The sequence below is a fragment of the Triturus cristatus genome, chromosome 4_2 (genome assembly GCF_964204655.1).
Source record: "Triturus cristatus chromosome 4_2, aTriCri1.1, whole genome shotgun sequence".
Lineage (NCBI taxonomy): Eukaryota > Metazoa > Chordata > Amphibia > Caudata > Salamandridae > Triturus > Triturus cristatus.
In genome coordinates this window covers 199,481,380-199,505,111 of record NC_140586.1, presented here as the reverse complement: position 1 = coordinate 199,505,111, position 23,732 = coordinate 199,481,380, and the positions used below count along the sequence as shown (strand labels likewise).

The following is a 23,732-nucleotide window of genomic DNA, read 5'->3' as shown; positions in this document are numbered from 1 at the left end:
CTAAGGAGAGGAAACTATCACGTCCTTGGTAAGCAGAGCCTGAATTTTGGCATCGATAAAAAGACACCCTCACACGGGAGGAGAGGAGATAGAATGGACTCCTGAGAGGTAGGTTATCTGCATAGGTCGACTCTCCAGACGTGTTCCCACCACAGTAGCCTCCTCTTGTGGAATGTCCTTGACCTCCTCTTGTCTTGTTGGGTAGAAGTTAGATGATCCTACATAGGACGTAGCACCTCTGCCTTTTGGAACGTAACCTCTAGCTGAGGTTTGTAGGTAACCTCAGCCCGGTGCTTGACCCCTGAAGCGCCCAGTCCTACCAAAAAGTCAGAATGAAAAACCTTTTTTATAGATACCTGTGCTTTGTCAAGTGCGGAGAAGGTGGCACTATACTTTCCCAGGTCTTTCACAAACCTGTCCTCAAATAAAAGGCAGTTTGCCACAGGACCTTCTTGCATAGAAGCCAGTTCATCCAACTTGGGTTAATCATCCAAAAAAAGAGACTGCCTGCTTTCTGCTGACATTGCAAAATTAGCATTACTTAACAGACAGAGGGCATGTAAGAACCATTTCATCAACACATCTGGATCCACTTTGGAATTAGTCTTTGGCTTGCACAGCTTTATTTAACATCTTGTCCTGGCAGCTGCACCAGGCACGATCGGGCCCTTTTTTGGGATCTTTAACAAATTTCTTAAAAGTTGCTATGTTGGTGTCCAACTCTATGTATCTGCACTTCTCAATTCCCTTTCATAAGCGAGCTGGACATAGTCCGCCACCTTGGGACAGGGAGCACAGTCGGTAGAGTGGGGATGTATGATGTCCTCCCGATTGAAAGGAGATTGCGAGGGGGGCATCAGATAAGTCATCCTCTGCGATGAAATGTGCATTTACATTGTACGGCCGGCTGAGACTCCCTGACAGTGCTGACTCCAGTTGATGAGAGGTATGGAAGGAGTCATCGTCTTGGGTGTCAAACTGTTTTTCAGGGCCCACACAGTGCTCCGGTTTCAGAGAGGCCACATACCTGTGGTCCAAAAGATTAGACAACGTCTTTGGCGCCCTTGTCTCCTTCGAAGGCCACCCGCAAGATTTTTACTTGGTCTACCAGTGCTAGTGGTATTCACTTCCAAAAGAGGAGGGGGGGGGTCAACCTCAACAAGCACTGGCTGAACTCCCGGGTGTGCCGTAGTTAATGAGGCTGCGTAAATGGGCTCAGTGCCTGCACCAAGGCTCAGTTCAGAGTCCTGCATGGGGTTATCCAGTGCCTCCACCAGCCTTTCCTTCAACTGATGTTTATATGGGACATCAGTATAGGCTACAAAGGACTCCTCCTCATCACAGTAATGAGCAATAATAGTGTACAACACCAGCAAACCTTGAACACAAAGCACTAACGTGCAGGAGGAAGTTGACCGGTGGAGGACACAGATGAATACATAGGCAGAACTCGCTGCCCATGTCAGCCAGCATAATTTTAATGTGGAGGGAGCCACCTGTTCCTACCCCACTCAGGCAGAGCCCTCTGCCGATGTTTTTTTTTCCTGTCTGTCTCCCGATCGGGTGTTCTGAGGGCCATCGCCTGTTAATGAATTCACTCTGTGAGACGGCTTCCCTCCCGAACTGTCCAACTGATTTTGAAATTAGAGCACCTCAACGCGCTTACGCAGGCTCGTGTTAGAAAGAAGACTATGGGCCTGATGTGCAAAATTCTAATTTTGCATTTCCTAAATAGCAACTCCGTAGGAATCGAAATTTAGGAAATGATATGTACAAAATTTGCGATTCCCTCATAGTGATTCCTATCAGGGAATCGCAAATTGGAAATGCTGTTGCATTCCCGCCTATGGGCAAAATAGGAAATGGTTTGCATTGTGATTTCCTAATAGGGAATCGCAATTTAATAAATGCAAAGCCAAGGGTGCCTCTGGGGTTAAGGCCCCCCTGGAGGTACACCGAATTTTCTAGTGCACATGCAAGTTCACATGTAAGTGCTAGGGGCTATGTGTGCTTCGCGCCATATTTAGGTCTCGCCTAGCGTTGCAGCGCGCATGCGGTTTAGCCTAGCGTTGCAGCGCGCATGCGGAGCGAGATTTATGGGGTAGAGGGATTTTAGGAGAAGGACTTTTGCTCCCGCCCATGCTTTCTATTGGGCAAAGTCAAAAACTCTGCCTTGTCATTGGTGTGCAGCGGTTTTTGTTACAGCCTGTTGCTTTTTTCGACACGCCCTTGGAACAGCGAGTCTACGGCGTGTCTTGCTCACACTGCCAGTATGCGCCAGACGGCTCTCTGATTGGTTGGCGGCTAGCAAATCAGCATTGTGATTGGTGGACCTTGTCAACCAATCCGAGCCTACTGGTGCGTGCAGGCAGCATGAGCAAGACACGCTGTAGACTCGCTGTCCCAAGGGCTCTGATTGGGCATCGATTAGGGATTACGCTGCCTTCATGCGGACATCACTGTCCCTCCCCACTGCAGCAGCAGTGAGGCAGCGCCATGCGTGTGAGAGTCCTGGGGGACACGGGCCATGCGTGTGCCCGCCTGTGCAGTGTATTTCTTGTTTTCATTCCGCTTTGCAAATGTTTAAGCCGTGTGCCTGAACAAACCACTTGCAGACTTAACACGGCGGCCTCACCCCTTTTTTTGTGCTGCGCTGCTCGCATACAACAACGTGTAAAAAAAAAATGTTTTTATTCCTTTTCAAAAGATGCAAAATGCAGCGTTTTTACAATGGCGCCCGTGGGCCGATTGTCAGTTGTTCCCTGCTTCTAACATTTTCTGCCGCTTTCTCTACATGATCATGTTGACACTGTTCTCTTGCGGACATCCCTACAGCACCAGCAGATATGACGGAAAAGTTTACACACATCAGAGGCAGAGCAATTCACTTGCGTACATTTGCTTTATGGCGCCCGCTTGTTTGTGGTGCTCCGCAGCCCCCGAAGGACACTGAAGCCTTCGGGGGTCGTTTAGCATCACAGGTCCGTTAATGAATCCCGGAGAGAGGACAGTTTTCGTGTTTGCAAAGCCAGGCCGGTCGGCCTTTAAAGAGCAGAAGAGGTATGCAAAGCAGCTAAGTATTCTAATACCACAGCCTGAAAAGGCACCAACCAGCTGCAGACTTCACTTCTTAACAGACTTCCCCCGTCCATGAATCCGAGATAACTTTAATGTGTAGCGAGGTCAAAGGCTCTGGTTTCTGCTGGCTTGCGAAGAATGTACTGGGCACCAGCAGTGACATCTGGACTTACTTAGCGCTAATATATATAATGCCGCTAATTGCTGAGCCATCGTTGTTTTTCTAACTTAGTACGTGTGGTTAGCATTATTTTAATTTTGTGGTCCGTGGCTTGCTGCCATAAGACGCACAGCGGAACTCCTCTTAGAAAGTAAACACAAAACAATAGAATAGCAGTCTTACTTTTAGCTAATATTTAATTTAAAAAAAAGGCATGTACAGTAGTTCTCAACAGCAGGGATCGTATATCCACCCTCACCCTCCCGGTTTAAAAAAAAAGTGACAGAATTGGCGTATTTATTAGTGCAGTATGTTTCTTCCTCGCCCTTCCCCGTCTACCACCCGCGAAGTGGCCTCACCCCTCAAGGCAGCACCACTTCCAAAGTCAAACTCCAGGATCAGCTCTTGAAAGTTTGGGTATCGTGTTTCTTGTTTTTGCTAAGCGCATTTTTTCAGTTAATCAGGGCTCGAAAAATCCGCTCGGATATGCGAGCTGACATTAACAAGGCGAGCTATTTTTAGGTCCTATTCGCCCTTTCTGGCGAGTAGGAAGACAAACTAACTTTTGTCCTCTGTCTCTGAAAACAGAGCAAATGTGACAAGATAACAAGATTTAAAGGTATTTTTATTGCTCACAATTTTAATGAGCAATAAAGATGCCTTTAAATCTTGTTATCTTGTCACATTTGCTCCACTTTCAGAGACGGAGGTCAAGTAGGTTGCAGTTAGGTCAAGGAGATTTTTCAAGGTACTAGACCTGCAGGACTAGTACCATTTTTGGGTTTTTTTTGAGCCCTGGTTAATGTGCCGGGCATAGATCACGGGTGTTTGACAGCTAATTATGCTTTCCTTTTCACACTAGGCCCTGTTATTAAACACCAGCCACATATTTGCATGATAAAGCAAAGTATCTCATTTGGGAAGGTTTCTATAAATCACTCTGAATAAGAGGCCTGGGAACGTTCTAAGCACTGATGCAAGGCCGGTGCAACTGGTGCAGTTGTTAATTTTTCATTGAAAAATTATTTCCGTTTTTTCGGGCTCTGACCAGAAACAAATTTATATCGAATAAGAGGCAAAGTAAATCTTTATTCAGCACAGTGCATGACCGACATACTGGGGTTAATTTCAGCATAAACGTACATTAATCAAGTACAAGGGACACGGCGTTGCTATGTTGCTATATATAACTTGTGGAGGAAGCCGTTTTACAGCAAGCATTTGCAATGCAATAGGTCTCGCATTTATGCGAGTTTGAGCTATTGACATTGTAAATGACGATGCCTTTTATTTTAGTCTTTGTTTTTAAAGCATAAATAAAAGGCATTGTCATTTACAATGCCAAATGCTTAAACTCGCGTAAATGCGAGACCTATTGCATTGCAAATGCTTGTTTAAATTTGCACATGGTAACTATCGACTTTACATTTAGGAAATGCTTTGTGCATGCGCAGTCGGAATCACAAATAGGTAATCCCTATTTGTAGTTCCCTAATAGCAGTCACAATTTGGGATTTTCACCAGATAGATATCGCAAATTGCGACCTCGATTTGGCCTTTGTACATAGGAAAAGGCAATTTAACATTTCTTAACAGGACGAAATAGCATTTCAGCTCTTAAAGAATTGCTAAATGGCTTCGTATTTCTGCCCCTATGTCCTCATCGTGTAGCCCCCTCGCACTGTGACCAGCCCCGCTCCACAGCTGACTACAGCCTACAGGAGGAACGGAGCGCCTCTCAAGGACGCGCGAATGCTGCTATAGACAATATATAGCACAAAAGCAGATGTAAATTAAAAGTCAATATTGCCGTAATACAAGGGAAAAAGGGGCACTTATCTGTAGCTGCTGCAGCACGAAAGAAAGAGGACACGTGTTCAGGGGTTTATATAGGGCGAGCGATGCCCTTTGATTGATATTGACATGGTGTCAAGAATTCCTGTCATGCGAGGGGAGGAAAACGGTAACCAGCGAAAACGGACTACATCTCCCAGGATGCTTAGCGGTTGAGAGGTTATGTAAACAGGAGAGCTGTTACATAACTCAAGGAAAACACGCCCTTATGTAAACAGGAGAGCTGTTACATAACTCAAGGAAAACACGCCCTTATGTAAACAGGAGAGCTGTTACATAACTCAAGGAAAACACGCCCTATAAAGGGAGGAACCGGGAGGTACAACGCTGTCGGATATTGTGTTTACACCGACGTACCTGCTTAGTGAAGAGCAGTGTTCCGGAGTGGTGCTCCAGTAAGGCAAGAACGGAGGTAGGTCGAGTCGTTACTCCCTGGGCCGTGTCTTGCCCCATCGTCACCTGTGAAGGACCCGGAAGCTCTACCGGATAACCATTGAGCTTGCTTTTGACTCGGCTGAGTCAAAGCGCAGTGGCGCTTTTGCTGGTTGGAGTCGTAACTCCCAGCCCGACCAGAGATACAGGGACTGCCAGCTGTAACGCACACCAGGAGGTGTTTGCCGCGTTACAGACTCGGAAGTCCACAGGATCGATCGAGCGGCTGCTCTCGGTTCAGTCTTCTTTGCTTGTGATTGGGGTATCGGTGACGCATCACCAGGAGGTGACTCCGCGTCCCGGTGCAGTCTGAGGAAGAGGTTGAGCGGCTGCTCCCTTCAGGTAGAGACCCCGGCTGGGTGTTTCCCTGACTCCTCGATTCTCCCCAACACTCTTCGTGCCCCTCGCAGCCTACCGATTGGCATTGTCGGCCATTTCATTTCTGCCCTCTGTTGGCTTACGCCGGGATCGGCGTATATGCAGAGGACGGTTAGGACCATCCGTGCTGTGGGCTGGTAACGTACTTAGCCTGGAGGATTCCAGTGACTATAACCTTTGTTTATTCCTTGTATTATTTTTGCCTTCATTAAAATAACTAAACCTTCACAAGTGGTTGCGTTCTCATTATCGTGTCTGTTAAACGATCCTGAGACGTTCAGGGCGTTACACATGGATTCATGAGACATGTAATTTAAAGCTTTAACTGTTTTAATTGGCTGCTGTATGTTTCTGAGTAAAGAAAGAGAAGCATAATCCAAATCCTTCGGTCATGCCATAGAATTAGATTCTGGCCCGGATTATGAATGCAGCGGGCGGACCGCTGCTGTGGGGAGGGAGATCGCCGCCAAGTTGGTGCCATCCCGACTGCCATGTTAGGACATAACCGTTGAGCTGGTGGTGTCAGCGGCACGGCAGCAGCATGCTTCGGCCATAAAGAGAGCCTCAAGCACATGTCGCCGCAGTTCAGTGCCACTTGCATGTCCCAATGGGCTAAAACTCCCTGGGGCCCTGTTTGGTACTCCTTCCCTGCGGTGTCCCTGCCATGAAAAGGTCGGCAAAAATGCAGGTTCTAATGGACATGGTGATACAAATGCAGGCACCGCCTCCATTGCCCATCTCTAGCTGCCGCAGGAGCTCAGCTCTTGGCAGAGGCAGCGGTCTGGAAACTGAATTGCGGTGGTCCCACTGCAAAACTTGTGATCGGGCGGTCCCAGGACTGCCATACTTGTAATCAGGCCTTCTGTCTGGGTCGTCCCTTTCAACCATTGGCTTTCTTCAACCAGCCACTATTGGCTTGAGACTCTGTCAGTTATATCTTGGCTCAGCCCAGTGGAGCATTTCTCTGTTGCCTAAGGCTGTTTTGGGTATATTCTTCTGCTTCCAATCTTGTGCTTACATTGAACGGTATAAGGTACTTATTTATAAAAGTAGCCCTCTCTGTTCACTCCTCTTGGCTCCCACCATTGTGTCTTAAGGTAATGTGCTAACGCTACATGAATTTGCATATTAAACCCTTTTTTTTTTTTTGCTTTTGTCAGTCATCTTGACAAATCTCACACCTTTTGCTTTGCCAGTGCTTGTTAATAGGCGTTTTCACTCTTGACTTGATCCGTTCTACCTGTGTCTTAAATTGGTGAATAGGTGTGAGGGAGTCATCTGGGTTGTGGAGTTTTCCTTTTCTCACGCCTGAGGCCTGTGCATTTTCACTATAAAACTTTACTTGAAAATCATTTTTTTTGCAGTCTGGCTTTGGTGTGTCTGGTATGATTTTGAAAAACATGTTTTGTATGCTTTTTGTTTTTAAAAACAATTAAAAACATTTTGAAACCGTGAATATATATATATAATTTTTTGTATCTAATTCCTAATTGGAGGTTAACTGGATACCTCCAGGGGCAGGGTATAGTGGGTGTGTGTATTTGTTAAAATAAAAAAACTGTTTCAGGAGGGCATTATTGGAGGTGTGGCTGAGTTGAATTATCTTGTTCTCTTATTAGAATGTTCTGGAAAGGCTGCCATTTGAAGAGTTATTTTCCTGTTGAGTTAAGCTGGTAATATTAGATTTTTTCTGGCAGCGCTCCGCCTCTTAGATGGTGCCAGCCCAGTACTCCGTTCCCTGCTGGCTTGATGCCAGGAATGACATAGCCTGAAGCTCAAGAATGAGCGTTGCATAGCAACCTGCTGATGAATGTCTGATGTGAGCAGCAGGCGTGCCTGAGAGCAAGCCAGTGGAAAGTTACAGCCAGCTGGGAAGTCAGCAGCCATTCAACCACACTTTTCTAGAATGTCAAACCATGTTCAGGAAGGCCTCTTCTCTTCCATGATTTAACTGTTACAGAATCTGATGTACTGTTGGTCTTCTCATAGCAAATCTGTTTCTAACCTCTCAAATTAATCTACAAAAAGTGACTGCTTTGGAATTTGAGTCTTTATGGTCAGATGAACTACATCGTTTAGGTAAAATTAGTAAACTAATTGTTTTGAAGCTAGCACCTTAGTAGATCCGTTTTCTATAAATGTTTATTTTTTTAAATCGAATATATATATATACTGCTGTGCAGCCGAAACGCGTTTCGTTGGTCGCAGGGTCGTGGGAGACCTAAGAAAATAAAATGCGTATCCTAACAGCCTTGCGTATGTGCCTTCTTCATTTGGAGCAGGATATTGTGTGTATATGTGTATATTTTGCAGGTAACCCTTTTTCCTTAACGATTCAATGCTTCCAGAATCGGAAAAACAGAACAGACTCCTCTCGTGCAATATTTTATTTTAAGTTTCTTTGCCGCCATGATGCGTTTCGACCCGTGCGGGCCTTGATCACATGACATATATATTTTGGGGCAAGGGTGGTCAAAAATCTACTCTACAGCTAATACATTTTTTCTATAGAAAATATTAATTGCAGTGCAGTCAATCGTCCTGTTTGATGTAGGGCATGCTACTAATAAGGAAAGTGTGAGCTGTCTATAAGCTAGAAAGAGTCCCTGAGACCTGTGAAACCAGACGTTATCTGAGTCATTTGGGTTGAGGTTCTACCTACTCGCCCATCTGTGGAAAAGTTCGACTTCTACGTGCCTGCTCAGATCATGACTTCAAAGTGTTTGCGTGTAACCCTAGCATTGTCGGAGTGAGTCAGCGTAATGGAGGGCAGTGGGATTCAATTTGGATAAGCCTGTCCTAGCCTAGCTCGAAATGGAGGGTTAGAGTTGCACTCCCAGACAATAGAATTATATTGCTTATATGCCTATACCTGGAGGGATGAGACCCATGTAGGAAATAGAAGCAGGACTGCCTTTACAAATTCTATGAGGCTTTGGTTAGCAAGGAGCTGCAGAGAAGTTTTCCTGAACACTACCAGATGGTGGATGGTAGGGTTGAGGGGGTGGGACTGCTGACTTGTCGAAGGTGAGGAAGTCTCTAGGTGAGACCTGTACTTTTGTCTTTCTCAGATTACTCCTTCGGTTGGGCGTATGACAAAAAGATGCAGAAACCCTGTGCCACTATTGTGGGTGCCACAGGATGGAGACAACCTCTGTGCTATCTGTGGTAGAGTAAGGCTTCTTACATCAAGGCTGTGTCCGGTGAACAGCCTGGCAGGGATAGTTGAAAGAAGAACCACCCCAGGCTAGCTCTTTTTTTTTTTTTTTCCTTTCTTTTATCTTTTTTTTATTAAACAGTTGTGATGGTACAGCATGCGACTACAGGTCCGCACACATTCAGTGAAGCACAAATATGGCAATTGTACATATATAAGCATTACATCACAGCACACTATAACGTTAAGTAGGAAGAGCAACGATATCATTGACATTTTTGCGCAATTCACTGTAGGAGAGATGCAGAGTTCACCTCTGGAGACAATCCACTTTGCCCACTTATTGTCCCATTTCGCCAGGCACCCTCAATTCTTGAACACTTTTTTTTTTTTTTTTTTTGCAAGCATGGCCCTGTCCATATCCTTGGCCCATTTCGAATATTTCGGTGAGAAACCAGTGCCCCACCCCTGAGCGATATTTATTTTCGCCAAAGCAAACCTTAGTGATGCCCACGTACGTTCGGTTTGGGTCAGGTCCATGGCCTCCCATACATCCCCCCAGGCTGGTTCTTATGCTTGAGGTAGTGGGTCGCATCCACTGTATGGAACTTGAGTATAAAATGGGGCCCAAACCACTCCACGTTGTTAGAGTTCCAGGTTGCTTATGAATAAAAGAAAATGCACTGCTCAAGGGTATTCAGCGGACTGCTATTAAACCAGGTCCTGTGTCTGCCTGACAGCCAGTCATGCAGACGATTGAAGGAAGACCTCCACCAGGAAGAAACGACAGGGGACATCGCCTGCAGTCTATATTTCATTCTAGAGAAAATATGTACATGACCCTAAGTGCCTAGAAGTGCCCGCTGGATGAGAGAAGGAGCCAGCCTAGCCATGTAAGTGCAGAGACTGTCCACAAAAGAGCACAGTCCAGCATGTCCCTGTGAGTCATCCAGGGAGAATTAGACTGCACAAGAGTGATTTGTACTGACCCTGGTGCCTGTGGAACCTCCAAAGTCTCACTATGGTTCCTGCTGGTAATCGAAACACTGGGGTTGCATGATTGCCGATGACGCAGTCATGTTACCATTGCTTGACTATAGCTGGCCCATTCTGGGCTGCATCTGCTAGGTACAATAGGCCCATATGGGGAATTCAAATGCTGATTGAGGGTCCTCTAAGGCTGCATCTACTGGGTCCAATCAGAACTGCTGTCTGTCAGCACTGCCATTCTTTGGGCTGCATCTATACGGAGGAGCTGCACCGTCTGGTGTTGTGGTTGGATCCTCGAGCTCATCCCCTAGAATCCAGCTCTGTTCCTGTGGGGGAGAGGCCAGGCGATCAAGCTTCTGATTCGGGCCTGCCCCTGTCTCCAGTGAACTCTGACCGGATTATGCATGGATCTTTTGAGTGTGCTTGAGAGCCGTTCTGGGTGCATGGCAGTACCTGAAAGGACTTGTGAAAAATAACCTAGCCCAAGAAATGGGCAAGATAAAAACACTGAGTGCTTTTTTTGAACGGTGTATAACCAAAAGTGCACCTGAGCCTGATTCTCTCTACGTCTGATTGCCCATAGAGATTGTGGTTGTTGTAGAAGTGGCGGGACTCAGATCCTGGGGAGATCAGCAGGGAGGGGACAGGGGACAGGGGACCGGGGTGGGTGTAGCACATACACAATAGTACTCCAATCTGCTCACTTCAATGAACATACACCACTGTGATTAAATGGCTTTCTTTTTCTCATAGATCAGCAGTGGGCTGAACATAAATATTATTGTGTCCTGTGCTTAATTTGGGCCACTCATTTTTGGGACCGGCACTTATTTTTCCTCATTGGTCATTTGCCAACAGCAACAGAGGGGAAACACAAAAGGAGAAAGAACGAGGAAGAGGGAAAGGAAAGAACATCTCAAAAGGATAAAGCAGGAACCTGCAAGGGTGAGATAAAAGAGTAGGAGGTGTCTGCTGTATCAATGATTTCCTTTTGACTGGACCTGTCTTTTCGATGTGACAATCTGTACAACTCTGTCCTTTCTTCCTGGTGGATGTCTTCCTTCCATCATCTATTTTTTGATCTGGATGCTAAATAAAGAAAACCATCTTTGTGCTGTCAGTTTGTGTTCTCACTGCTTCTAGTTGTACGTGGGCACCTGCCACTATGCTTAGATCTTGTCTCTGTAATCTGCTGACAAGGTATGCTTGAAGGGTGCCATTCCATAGTAGGTTTGGCACACTGGAATGAGAGGTCTAGGTGCCCAGGGATGAGCCTGATAGGCTGTCCTGAATAGCATGTCCGTCTACAATTTGCGTGTCAAATTTGGAGGATGTGGATTGTCGGGCATAGGGTAGTGATATTTGCCTGCATCCTTTGCGGTGTCTACTTCACCATTTAAGCACAAATATCTCTTTTCTGTTTGATGTATAGTGAAAGTCTGTGGTAGAACACTAGAGCCGATTAGTCACAAGAAACACCAGGAACTTAATGACTTAGCCTAACTTAGAAGGCAGCAGAAGTTGAAGTTACTCAAAACACTGGTACAAAATCTGAGAGATCAAGGTATATCATTGATTAGCCAGAGTAGCTAGAAGACCCTCTCACAAGAGAAAATAAGCCAATTTAAAATGGTGATAAACCAGCCCACCCAAAAAACACAGCATCAAAAATGTTTTGGGGACAAATGTCTCAACAACGCATATCACAGACCAGAGATGGGAAGTTATTTCTTGTAAAAGCTGATACTCTAGAGAACATGCTTACTTCAGTGTGAGCATGCAAAATGGGAAGACTGTTTTGGGGTAGCTTACTTCGGCTGTTTGGTATTTTAATGCTGCTTAAACTTGTAACAGTGTAAGGGCTAAACTAAGAGTGGGCTGGATGCGAGAAGTGACCCAAGATGGTGTGAGGGAGGTACTTCGGAAGAAATGGGCAGGTTCAGGACCAGGTTCTTTCTTAATTTTTGCCCGCTTTGCATTGAATAGTTCAGTTAAGGACAATAGTAATGGGGCCCTTGTAAAGACAGTCTGCTGCTGCATCTAGGGGCCAAAATAGAATTTCACAGGCTTCGTTTGTGTACGCTAGGGGCTTAGTCGTGATGCTTTATATAAAAAGCAGTTAGCGGCCCTTATACTGAATAAGCTTTAAAAGTTACAGCGTAGTGAGATACAGCAACATTTGGTGTAGGCTGTAAGGAATGGATGGGCTCGCCTACAAACCTTACCCTCCAATCACACAAGCCTCTTATCCCCTTAATCTCAGGACAAACATTTTGGTCACAAGAAAAATTCTGCAAGCACAGGGTGAACAACTAATCTGGTTAGCAGCTGTCTGGCCTTCCAGTGCGGCCTCCCTCAGGTACTACTGCCATTTCAACACCTCATTTTTGCCCCCAACTCACGACAAACTTCTAATGAAGCAATTGCCCATTGTGATGAGTCTGGTTGCTAGGTGGCAGGAGATAGACTTTAAATGCCGGCTTTCTAATTTTCATAAACACATTGACCTGGGATAGTTCCGCTTGAGCCACAACCCATCTGTATTCAGATAAAGGGAAAATTCTAACTATGAAGGCTACTTTGTGTTTTCTGAGCTCCCCTGTGGTATAACCAGACTATCAGCAATAATTGAAATATAGGTTCACCCCAAAATACTATACTAAGTGAGTTATTCAGTTGACATTGTAAACCACTCAAATGTTTGGACCTTCGTTACATTCTTCTGGATGCCCCAAATGTTGTAAGTTTAATAAACAAATTCACATTAGTCTGCAATGCTGATTGGAGTCAGAAGTCAACAATTTCTTGTTGCTGGAAGCTTGGTTAAACTAAAAGTGATAAAGGCAACAGTAATGTTCACATTGAGGAAGATGGGGCTTTTTTGGGGCAGACCGTTTTGATTCCTTATCCGTGGCGCCTTAATTAAGGTTGCACTATTTTAAGGGCTGGTCTGACCAAAAGCCCTTTATACAGCAAGGCACATTTGACCTGTTTTTCTGGTCTTGATCCTGGCACTTTAGTGAAGATTACTTTTTGTGCTATCTGACACCGGAGAGCACCGTTCAGACTGACCTGCAACAATGTTAAAACAGAGAGGTGATTGAAAACACCCATTAGACGTAGAATACTGCCTAGTGGCTTGACTGTATCTCTTAAATTCAACTATGGTACAACTGGTTCTGGATGATGCTTCCTTCCACTGCAAGCGTTTGAGGAGTAAACCCGCCAAATTAAATAGTGTTTCATGTTACAATACCTACAAATATGCTGTATTTCTTTGGAAAGCCAACCTGCTTTCTCGATCACTCCATCTAGCAGGAACAGAGGAATGAGATATTCAGCCATAATGTTTGTATAAAGGGAAAATGCTGCAGTGTCTTACCTTGTAACCAAGCGTGTGACAATGCTATATGTTTTCTGATGATCATGTTTGGGTGAAGACAGCTAACAAATTTCGGAGTCGAAGATTCTATGGTTTTGATCTTCTTGGGCTGTCACACCCCCTGGAACAATGGTAGGGGCATGTGACTTAATTTCAGGTTCTTTGAAGACTAGGACCCATAGTATTTTTTTGCATCTCACCAGTGCCCTTGCGCTTTCCTTCTTGAAATATCATCAGGAACCAGAAAGATCACCTTGATGTCTACTTAATCCTCACTGACCCTCTCCGCCAACTATAGTCCTGAACATCTACTTTGCTACTCAGTTAAACACCTCATGAGGGATTCTGCACTTTGAAGTCTCGATGAATTATTGCTCCAGATGTGGCTTATGCTTTGCATTGTCACTGCTTTGAGGTCTTTAGATTCTCTAAAGTTGAAGGCAGCCCTACTAATCTCATTAAAAAAAATGCTGATCTATACCCTGGAAATGCAAATGAGTGGGGGGTTCTTCAGGCGAGCTATATACCCCACTCCACACATCTTTGCAGTCTTAAAAACCTTTCGGAGCATCACAAGTGTAAGGCATATTAATCCTAGATGAGTATTATTCCACATAATTTGTTCTGCACAGGTCAGATTGTTTTAGGCTGGCTATTCTCTCAGTATCACCTCCATCTTTTTTTCAGGCACCCCACACACACTGCCCCTGGATTCTTGTACCCCTTTTGCTGACTGTGTTCTTTTTCAAAGTGAAGGAACGACACACTGCTTTTTTTTTAAGGATGAAGTAAAGAACTCAACCAGAGCACACTGGAAATGGTTGGTATTTCTTTATTGGGATTCGAAGCGAAAATAGTCTGCTTATTTGTTTTTTTAACAGTTATTGCCTCATTTAGCAGCTACAAATTAACACTTCTCTTTACTACTGTTGTTTTTGTGTGGTAGGAGAGAGACTCGATCAATGCAGTTTGTTTAGACATTGATTTATGTTTTCATCAGTTCAAAACACATACATAACATCGAACATTAAGAAAGGGGCACATGATTAAAGAATTGTGGGATCAGTTCACTTTTTGAGAAGCCCTTTGATTTAGTTCTATTAATTCCTACACCAAGCAAATTATGTTCCAGGAAGAGTGCACTTCCAAAAACCTTTCACAGTCACATTATCTCCATTCTAGCTTTCTATTTCAGAATCTGCAGTGTTTATTTTCCTTATTTAGGTGGTCGTGCATAGGCTCCATTATTTTTAACATTCCCAGTTAACCAAACAGAAAATGGTACTTCATAATCCAATAAGGCAAGAGGCTCTGCTCAATTTAGCTTCTCCAGTGATTTTTAGTAGCGTGTTGTGGGAATGTTCAGATGGGCCAACCAGAGACGGTTAACCATAACAACAATACATCTACTAGAAATGGACCATGTAGAGGCAGACAAACTGAGTGTGCATCCATCTCACATGAGTGGGAGCTGAATCGGACAGTAATCGAAGGTTCAAAAGGTGTGGGACACCAGAAATAGACCTACTTGCAAAATCAGAAAACGTAAAATGCCAATCCTTCGTACCTAGATAGTACCCCAGATAGCTGCATCACCAGCCAAGTCAATCACAAGAGCTACACCAACCTAGATCTGTTCACCCAATAACCGCTGTAAAATGACCTTTTTCCCAAAATATAAGTCAAGGAACCTTTTTGATAAAATAGATAGAGGGACAATGCTACGAATGGTCAAAGAAATTCCGTCGTTACTTCATAGTGATTCATTGGATATTCATACATTCACCTTTTTAAATGCACCAACATCGGGCGGCGAGAAGCAACGTTGATTAATTGGGCAACAGACTTAATAGTCGACCAAGTGTGGGCAAAATGAGGAAGCTTACCCTGGGTTTCTCCATCCGGAAAGTTTAGGGTCTAATACCAAGGTAGATAGGAAAAGAGGTGATCAGGGCTTACAGGGAGAGAGTTAAAGTCCGCAAAATCTGATGAATAATAAACAGTTGGGGGCAGCCTCAATCTTGATAGGAGCAAGGAGCCAATCAATTAAATTGCGTGATGCCACTGCAATCTTCCTGGGATGCACCAGCCCTAATGTTCGATTAGTAAGCCAAGCTTTAAAGCAAAACTCCGACTGGTCCTGGCTTCCTGGCACTCTCCTTCCAGGTGTACACAAAAAAACATATTGACAGGAAAAAAGGTTCACTCAACGGAAAAATACTGGATATCGTTGAGGTCTGTGCCTTGAATATTAAGGGTCTCTCCGGGAAGAAAGACTATAAGGATTTTCTAATCTTTATCAGAAGATTCCACATAGTGCTCCTGCAAGAAACATGTGCCCAGGAAGAAATTGACCTTCCGTCATATATATGTTTCAGTAAACCAGCAATTAAATCAAAATTACGTATTAGCGGACTTAAACATCAGATAAGAAGAAGTAAAAATTGATAAATCCTAACGTACAGGCGGTAAGGGTGTGGGCCAACCATCGAGGTAACTTAGCTCCCGGGCTGATTTAAAAATGTGTATATCCATCCTCTGCCAATAATGAAACAATCAAAATTTATTTTGAGGTTTATAACATCACACTGTACATCTAACTCAGAACCTCTGATCCTCTTGTCAGGAGATTTTAATATAAACTTACTGCAAGCGACGCCTAGGGATGAAATAATGGAAATAAATGACCATATCTGGCAGAGTCCCCCCTTTCCAAGCTTTCAAACAACGACCAGATTTAAGGGAAAAGCAATTGGCGAGTAACTTAGAGCACTTGGGTCTGAGTACTGAATGGTAGGGTGCTCCCAAAAAAAAAAGAAGATTATTCTCTTCTCTCCAAAAAACAATCGGCTCCCCATCCAAGGCTGGATCACTGATCTCAATGCCCTCAATTGTTCGCTCTCCTTATCTGACTCTGCGAAATCCCTAGGTTTCGCTCTTGACAAAAACCTGGCTCTTAAGGGCCACATAAAAAAACTCGGCTAAAGGAGCACTTTTCACTCTCCGACACCTTAAGAAAATCAAACCCTTCATTCCTTTAGAGGACTTCAAATGGGTTTTACAATCACTAGTCCTATCTAAACTTGACTATGGCAACTCTATCCTCACAGGAACCCCCAAAGTACACCTAGTGCCCCTTAGAGCTGTGCTCAACTTGGCGGCCAGACTCCTCACTGACTGTAAAAGATTTGACCACATTTCCCCAGCCCTCAAAACCCTAAATTGGCTACCCGTTGAAGGAAGATGCTTTTATAATACTGCATGCATCACACACCACGCTCTTCACCAACAAACCCCTTTGTACCTAACAAACAAACTCAATAAAGTGGGCTGTACCAGACTGATGAGAAGCACCAAAGCGCTTCTTCTCGTCCCCCTGCTTTTAAAAAAGAAATCTAACCAATCTTGCTCCTTCTCCGGTAACGCCTGAACATCTGGAATGCCCTTCTGCAGGACCTGCGTTGTAACCCCTCCTACCTCCGCTTTAAAAAAGACCTAAAACACCACCTTCTCAACAAATATTGGGGTCCATAATCTCTCCTTTGACCCTGCTTTCTGTTTCCCCTGGATTTGTTATCTTCAGTTTTTCCTGACCCTCTCTTTACTCTCCCTCTTTACATATTCATCCTCTCTTCTCTGCCTTAAATTGATACACCCATTTTATTATTCATATGTTTATTACCCGCTAACCACCCTGAATTTCTGCCCCGTTTTCGTAAAGTGAGCTGTATCTGCGTGTTCTTTTACCCTGAAAAATTGCTAAAGTTATTTTTGCCGCCTTTTAACTTTGTGAGATGTACTCGCTTGTTTCTGTTTACCCTGCATAACTGTTTTGCTTGATTGCTTCTGTTCATGTAAAGCGCTCTGATACCCCCGGGTCTAGCCAGCGCTATGTAAAACCTTTTAAATGAAGTGCTCCCGGACATTCCTGTTCGGGCATCCCATCAGTCGGTAAAGTCTCAGTCAGTGATCGACTACTCTTTAGTATTTCTGCCATTATACCTTGCGGTCACATTCTATGGGCTGTGCAATAGGTTGGAAAGTGGCCACCAGCGGCAAATGAGGAGTTTCAACTTAAAAATCTCCTTCTACGAACTAAGGGCTTCAGTAATCGGCCACACCATCACCTCCAATTATAAAAAAAAAAATACAGTGGTCGGTAACTAATAGCGAGGAGGTCGAGCTTCAAGCCAGAGAGCTATGGGAAAATCTACATGATGTAAACGAAATCTTCTGGGTCATTGGGAACAATTCTCAACTCTTTTATTAGAGGAACATGCCGGTCGCCAATCAGTTACATCGATTGCCATCTACTTTTACAAGTTAATGTTCAGTCAAACTTATATCTGCAAAGAAGGTTCTGAATTGCGCATTAAGGGTATTAAGAAATAACCCAAACACAAGAGATCGGAGCGAGATTTTACCAAAGCTCAGGTCTCTTTGCAATAATGAGGTATGGCTCCAAACCAGAACAGAATTTGACCGGTACTGGTGTCAAATCCTTGAAGCCTCCAAATGACAAGATTCTAGAGAATTCAGGAAATTAGTTAATTGCTCTATCTGCAGGAAATCTCTAGGCTTGGTACCAAACATCTCAGAAGAAACTTGGAGCAAACATCTAGGAGCCATGTACGGGGGGCATCGTGTCTACAGCTGGATCTTTAAAATCTGTCATCAATAATATCACTGGAGAAGCCCCGTCCATGGTGCTCTACCCTAGAACGGTGGAGAAAATCATCAGCAACACTCGCAGGGCTGGGACCCCAGGACCAAATGGCATTTCCCAAGCTTTTTAACAAGCAGATACCGCAATACTCGGCAGAGAACTTGGTCGACTTATTCAATTACATTATTTTTAGCCAATAACTGAAGGGGATCAATATTGGCCCCTATTCACAAAGCCGGCTAACCTACAGATCCTGCCAATTATTGGTTGATAGCATTTATGGACTGTGAGGCCAAGTTCCGGACTGGGCAGATGATTTGGGGGAGGCCAGTGGTCTTGACACCTCACCTGACCTTGTCATGCTGTCTCCTACTACCGTGGCTACGGAGGAGGGAGCCAGTTACGCAGTGGTAGTACGTAGGGCAGCATAGGCCCTCCACCTCAAACTCCCTACGGTGGCTGTCAGGACTAACCTCCTGACAGAAGTGCTTCAGCCGGCGGCAACCTCTTCGTAGCCCTTGCTGCCTTTTAATGACGCACTTTCTGACGTCCTTTTGGGCACTTGGTCCAGGCCTAACACAGGGGCTCCTGTGGATAGGAACGTTGCCCGACGCAATTGCCCGGCTCCGGGTGACCCCCTCTTTCTCTCCCAACACCCCACTCCCAAGAGCTTGGTTGTCCAAGCCTCTGCTTCCCAGAGCGCGTTCCCTTCTGCACCTCCGGATAGGGAATCCCAGAAGCTGGAACAGCTTGGCAAGAAGCTGTTTTCATCTGCCAGTTTAGGGCTGTGGTCGGTGAACACCGCATGCCTCTTGGGCCGTTGTTCCCACTCTCTGTGGGATACGGTTGCGCAGCTGCTGCCCAACAGTCCAGAGGGGGGACGGACAGTACTCGCCCAAGCTATAGCAGCTGGCCGAAACGCAGCAAAGTTCACCATTCGCTGTGGGCTTGATACCGCCGACTCGCTGGGTAGCGTGATTTCCACGACGGTGGCGCTTTGGCGCCATGCCTAGCTGAGAACTGGCTTCTCGGGGCAAGTCCAGAACACCTTGTTGAACATTCCCTTTGATGGCATTCGCCTTTTTGGCAATAAGGCGGATAGTGCGATGGAGCGGTTTAAGGACTCACGGGCTACGGCTAAGTCCTTGGGCCTGTCGGCCACTCGCCACTCTTCGCCTTCCGCTCCTTTCTTGGCCACAGAAGGAGTGCCCCAACATGTTTGTTCCAGAGCCACAGGCCTGTGCAGCAACATTCACAGTGCGGATGTGGGAACCGTCGAGGTGGTTCTGGGGGCCAGCGGGCGAGTCAGTCTACCTCCACCCCCGCAGCATCCACTGCAAAGCCTTCCTAGTCTGACCTTTCAGGCCCATCAAACGCCAGTGGGCGACAGAATTCGCCATCATCTCCCCCACTGGCGCAACATCACATCGGACAAGTGGGTGCTGCGAATTGTCTGAAGGGGCTACTCCCTCCCCTTCGAGACTTCCCCTCCAGTCATGCCACCTCAATACCACCGCATGTCGGGGGACAATCTTGCGCTTCTTCAGCAGGAAGTCATGGCCCTCTTGGCCAAGGGGGCCATCGAGCGCGTTCCTGGGCCAGAAGTAGGTAGTGGTTGTTATTCCCACTACTTTCTGGTCCCCAAGAAGGATAAGGGTCTGCGTCCTATCTTAGACCTTCGGAACTTCAATCGCTTCCTCCGGAAGGAGAAGTTAAAGATGCTCACACTTGTTCAGGTCTTGTCTGCCCTAGACCCGCAAGATTGGATGGTAGCGTTGGACTTGCAGGACGCTTACTTTCATATTCTTGTTCTGCCGGCCCACTGGCGTTACCTGCGGTTCACGGTAGGCCACGAGCACTTTCAGTTCACCGTGCTCCATTTTGGCCTTACCAGCGCCCCTCGGGTGTTGACGAAAGTAATGGCGGTGGTCGCAGCTCATCTGCACAGATCAGGGGTCCCAGTCTTCCCCTATCTCGACGACTGGTTGTTGAAGGCGGGCTCGCCCCAGGCAGTCGTCTTTCACCTCCAGACTACGGCAGACCTCCTGCATTTGCTGGGGTTCTCCATCAACATGCCGAAGTCGCACCTGATTCCCTCTCAGAAGCTCCTCTTCATCGGAGCGGTTCTGGATTCGGCACAGTTTTGAGTTTATCCTCCCGAGCAGCGAGTCCAGGATATTCAGGCTATGATTCCGATCTTTCAGCCTTTATCCCGGGTTTCGGTCAGGATGACCCTTTGGCCTACTTGGCCTGATGACCTCCTGCATCCTGTTGGTGGATCATGCCAGATGGCATATGCGGGCTCTGCAGTGGGACCTGATGTTCCAGTGGCACAGCATCAGGGCAACCTGTCTGATCACGTCCAGATCTCAGAGGGCACTGCACAACAATTGCAGTGGTGGCTCACGAATCGCGATTGGGTCAATGGCAGATCCCTCTCCCTTCCCCAACTGGAACACACAGTGGTGACGTACGCGTCCCTTCTGGGATGGGGCGGCCACCTGGGAGTGGAGGAGATCGGAGGACTCTGGTCTCCGGCGGAGTCCCGGCTCCATATCAACCTTCTGGAGCTTCGGGTGATCCGACTTGCACTGAAAGCATTCCTTCCCTCTGTCAAGGGGAGAGTAGTGCAGGTGTTCACGGACAACACCACCGCCATGTGGTACTGAAACAAACAGGGCGGGGTGGGGTCAGGAGGGTCTGCGTCTCTGGACATGGCTGGAACATCAGGGCATTTTCCTGGTGGTTCAACACCTGGCAGGTTCTCTGAACGCCAGGGCGGACGAACTCAGCCGCTGGTGCATGATGGATCACGAATGGCATCTGCTCTTGGACGTGGCGCAAGGTCTCTTTCAGCAGTGGGGAGAGCCTTGGTTAGATATATTCGCCACAGAAGAGAACGCGCAATGTCATCAGTTCTGCGCGTTGGAATTTCCAAGGCGGCACTCGCTTAGCGACACTTTTTGTCACGAGTAGAGTTGCGGTCTACTATACGCCTTTCCACCTATACCACTTCTACCCAGAGTGCTGAAGAAGATCAAGCGCGACCGGGCACAAGTCATTCTTGTGCCTCCGGACTGGGCTCGAAGAGTATGGTATCCCGAGCTACTCCTGCATGGCTATCGATCCCCCCGATCTGACTGCCTCTTTGGGAGGATCTTCTGTCGCAGCAACAGGGGCCGGTCCTCCACCCGAACCTGTCCAGTCTCCACCTCCTTTCGTGGAGATTTCGAGGCAGAAGTTGACATCTTTTGACCTGCCTCCCGAAGTTTGTGATGTAATCTTGACAGCCAGACATCCCTCCACTAAGACGGTATATGCCTGCCAGTGGATTAGGTTTGTGGCATGGTGCACAGCAAATGCTGTGGATCCCCTTTCTGCCCCTCTCTGAGTTCCTTTTATTCCTCCTTTCTTTGGCCCAGCAGGGCTCTGCACTGGGCACTATCAAGGGCTATATCTCGGCCATTTCAGCCTTTTTACGGCTTCCAAATCAGCCTTCCCTTTTCAAGTGCCCTGTTGTAAATAGGTTCTTAAAAGGCATTACTCATCTTTTCCCTCCTGTACCTTTCATAATGCCTCAGTGGGACTTGAACCTGGTTCTGACATATCTGATTTGTGCCCCCTTTGAGCCACTTCACAACTGTCCTCTTCGCCTTCTCACTTTAAAGATAGCTTTCTTGGTGGCCATCACCTCTGCCAGAAGAGTGAGTGGGCTCCAGGCTCGTTTGGGATCCTATCCCCAGTCTGCCTATTGTGGTTTTAGTTTACCTTTGTATCAATACTTGGCTAAGTTTCAAGCTCCCTCGTGTTGCAGCATGTCTGCCTTCAAAATAATGCAGCAGAACCCGATCTGTATAACCAACGAGGGGTAGTTTCTTGCACGTTTTATGATTAAAACCATCCCACTTCTCTTTGGTGTTACATGACTTCAGCGTTGACTAAAATCTATTTGATGAAACACTGTCGACTAAGCAGGGGCCCAAGGTGGACAACGTTGAGCCTTCGGCACTAAAGACAAGAATTTTTGTTGTTGTTGTTACCTTTCCACAGAAATGATACTGACTTATAATACGATAAATACAATTAAAATTTACAAATTAATAAAATCATTTTTTTAAAATACAGGCTATAGACATATTCCCTGATCATGGATAAAACAGCATAAATAAGGCTTCTGATTAAGCCTAGATATTATACTGCACAAAGATATAATCTTAGAAACCGGTTTTGATCAATTATTAGACCAGGTCAAATTTTGACCATCTGCTCTTCAAAATTGACAACCTGGACGCTTTTTCTAGTCTTTACTGGTGACACAGATATTTTTTTTGCCTGTAAGATTTCCTAATTTAAAATCTATATAAAATCTTCCTACTTTAAAAATAAGATTAGATTTTAAAATAAAATTGCATTCCCCCTTCTTCCCATATTTATAAAAGTACAATTAAAATATAATCTTTGGCAGAAGGTAATTTTTAGGAGTCTTGAGAGACAACTACTTTGACTAATCCATCAGTCTGTATTATCGGTACTTCTGTTCTCTGCTCTGCTGAAGAGTCTGGGAGTCTTTTAAGTCATCCCTCAGTATAGTAGTTCCAAAGTGTATTCTGTACTAGCAGGTAAAACGGCACTAGGTAAACCTTTCAGAGGCTAGACTGACCTTGGGGAAGATCTACAGATCCTCTGGTGCTTATTGCAATCCCTCATCTGTGGAACATGAATGAAGTGCTTTTTAAGCTTGAGTTGGGCATTCCCCCAGTGTGTTTGCTGCACCCCAAGATGAAAGCGTTTTCATTGTTTTGTAGCAGTAGTATCAAAAAGCAGTCCTGTTTAGGTCTACATGAGGGATTGAGGTCTTGGCTGCTTGGTTTTTGTTGCTGGATTCCCCTCATCTTTTTCATACAGTGTTGTTGGGTTTTGTTATTTTGCTCGTCCTTCTATCTGAAAGGGAATGCTTCCCTTCGTTTAGTTCAGCTTTCACAAAGGAGAGGAGGGCATGTGAAAATGAGAGGGACGGTCATGATGAGCGACACCTTAAAGTCCCAGACCCTAAATCCCACCTACACAGTAATCAATATTGGATAAGGATTCCTGGATACTATCGGTTAGATGTTATTTAATGATCTATTGAGTGCATACGTAATTTAATAATGACATTATAAACCTAGGTGATTTATTCATTACTATTTTATTTATTGGTTCCCATTTTCAGTTGGCGTTTTTAAAAGTTGATTTATCGTTACATAATACAATAAGTGGAAGGCGCAGATCATTGTGATGTATCGCCCGTTTCAGTTGGAGGTGAGCAATCATCCAAACAGTCTACATTTTGTAATCCAGTTCTTTGCCATGTTAGACTGTCATGGCTGACTATGACTTGGCGAGACTGATGTACAGCGTATCTTGTAGTGTAGGCCAGAATGTGTCTTGTTTAATTAGTGCACAGGGTGAAGATCCTTTGAGTTTACCTTTCTGGTTGAAAGCCAAAGCTAGGTATTTCTAGTTCCGTTTAGACCCAAGGCACCAGGACCAAGTTTTATTTTGAAATGGCTAAGTTACGTGAGAATGGTTTTGTACATTCCAGGTAACCAAATACGCACTATATTACTTGTTAGGACTTTTTGTGTACCGGTAT

At 45.5% G+C, this 23,732-nt stretch overlaps 1 protein-coding gene across 3 annotated transcripts in view; it reads left to right on the top strand.

Moving 5' to 3' along the window:
• The window catches only part of ATF7IP (activating transcription factor 7 interacting protein), a 764,672-nt gene that overhangs the window by 130,690 nt on the left and 610,250 nt on the right, over positions 1-23,732 (top strand). Inside the window, exon 3 of one of the 3 annotated variants that reach the window (XM_085601186.1) lies at positions 10,908-10,994. The exons of the other annotated variants lie outside the window; for them this stretch is intronic. The gene's annotated coding sequence lies outside the window, so the exon portion shown is untranslated. The remainder of the gene's footprint in view (positions 1-10,907; positions 10,995-23,732) is intronic. 3 annotated transcript variants of the gene reach the window in all.